Raw genomic sequence first — 2,602 nt, forward strand, 5'->3', positions numbered from 1 at the left:
AAATATTGTTGTAGGAAATTTTTTGGTATTGAGGGTTTGTTTGGATATCGCTTATTGCTGAAAACTGAAAACTTATTGCTGAAAACATTGTAGTAAAATAATTTTTAAATATGTGAATAGTGCTGTGGGACCTAGTTTTAAAGCAAAATTTACGTTTTTCCGTACTCGCGGGTCCCAAGAACAGTGCACCAACCCGGGGAAAAAATGCCAAACACCAAATGCCCCATTTATCAGTGCTATCCAAACTCACACTGAATGTCTGCAAATTTGAATGTTTTGATTTTTTAACAAATCTACATATTAATTCTATGCAACATGCTTAGAATCTAAGATTTTCTATGCTTCTAGCTATAAAATGGGAATACCACAACGCAAGGAATATAGCTTTCAATTTGGATTGTATAGGTCCTGTATACCTTGTTAATGACAGCAAAAATAACACCTATCTTCTAATGACTTGCATTAGTCATCTGTTTGAGAAATTTAGAAACATAATGTGGGATCATAGACTAAATGAACAATAGATAACATCTTATAGAAAGATCAAAAAGTACCTAGTACATCTACATCCACACGTAGGTATAATTCTTTTCCATCTTTGGAATATGTTCTTGTGTCCATCAACTCCCCATACCATGACAAGCACCCAATTCCATCTCTACTCTCATTTGGACTCATATAAGCCATACAAGAACAGCTCCTCAATCACTCTTGCTCACAATCTTTCAAACTCAAGCTCATATTCGCATGTGCTACTAAAGTATTAGGTACCTACACACGTGCCAACTTCATGAATCCTTCTCTACTCCTACACGTGGGCACCCCTCCATTTCTCACACACCCACCTGACCCATCTCTCAAGCATCAATCACAAGTCGACTTGGGTTTGAACCTAAGTAAGCATGTGCATTTGAACTTATCCGCATTGTACAAGTCACTGTAACTATTTGGACCACACTCTAAATACTTACCACATCACTCTTTTGGGGTAGATCGGAACTCGACCCATTTACTCTTGTGCCACGTGGACCTTTCAAGTACTCTTGATTAATCTAGCACCAATCTATTTCTAGAGAAAACTTGGGGGGTCAATTATACCATACATGATGGTGGGCTCATCTTGATTATTCACAAAACTAACATTGAAGACGAAATTATATTTCATTTCAGGTACATCACTCAATCATTGGCCACTCCAAGGTCTGGTCCGCCATAATGGAACCTAACCCATGTACAAGAAAAATTGCGGATACCCATTTGGGCCCAACCCAAATGAGCAATTTTCGGTTCTCGGGTCATCTTTGGACTTCCAAGATGTTAGGAACCGGTTCAACCCAATCCGTCGGTCCAGCCCAAGTTTTATAAACGGAAGCACAACATCAGCCCAAGTTTCAAAACTTTGCCATGTAACACGTTGGCTGTCTTATTGAACCGAAACAAGATTTCCTATTGTTGGGGGGACCATAATTTGACTCCTTATAGCCATTCTAAAAACAGGCCCGCGTGGTGTGATGTCGAAAGCCATAAAAGATTTGAATATGTCTTCCTCATTACCAATTGGTTTTAAGGTGGAATGACACAACTCAAGGTCCGAAAAATGGTATCAGAGCCAACGTTATGAGTTCAAGTCACGGGAATGTCATTGTGAGGGAGGGATTGTTGGGGGGACCACAATTTGACTCCCTATAACCACTCTAAAAACAGGCCCGTGTGGTATGATGTCGAAAGCCATAAAGGATTTGTGTATGTCTTCCTCATCACCAATTAGTTTTGAGGTGAAATGGCACAACTCACTGTCCGACACCTATATCCAATAGTTGAGCCATAGAATTGATTGAAGCAGAAACATTGGTGGACCAAATAAGAATGGTTTTGTTTTGGGTGTGGAGTACGAGGTTTCCTTGACGGTTGATGGAGAGGACTTCGAAGGTATCATTGAGAGGATTGTCTTTGTTTGCAACCCACACAACTTTATGGTCGATAATTTGGTTATACCAAATTCCAAGGTAGCGACTGTTGGAATTTCCAACGCTGAAAAACCCAAGTGCAAAGGTCTTTTAGTTTGAGACTCATCCTTGAGGGTTTGGTTTAGTTTTATGGTGTCAATAGAAATCCAAATTTGGAAAACAAGGGAGAGAAGTAATAGTAATACTGTATTCAATAAGTGTTTAGCAGGATTCATGGTTTTTCAAATGAACATATTACATTTGAAATCTGAAAGAAGGATATGTGAATGCGTGTGTGTAGCTTCAAGGTATTAGTTAAATATTTAAGTAGTCTCGGGAATTCTAGTAGGCTATCCACTCTTTCACTCAATTATTTAGAAAAGAGGTCTAAGTTGCAATCTTGATTGTGCTAGCTCTTGGATGTATTGATAGTTGCGTTTTCCCGTTATTGACTATCATGAGATTTTTGGACTGATTTTTCATTAAGTTGCGTAAGAAGACTAGACTTTGCTAACTATATTTCAACAAACTCAACTAGTAATAGAGCTAAGCTACACGTGATTGGGGTGTGGGGACCTATTATGACCATGAATGAAGGCTCTTGAGGAATTGAACTAGGAAACTGGTCTTGTATTTAGTTTTTTCCATCCCGAAAA

The sequence above is a fragment of the Castanea sativa genome, chromosome 5 (assembly GCF_040712315.1).
Source record: "Castanea sativa cultivar Marrone di Chiusa Pesio chromosome 5, ASM4071231v1".
NCBI lineage: Eukaryota > Viridiplantae > Streptophyta > Magnoliopsida > Fagales > Fagaceae > Castanea > Castanea sativa.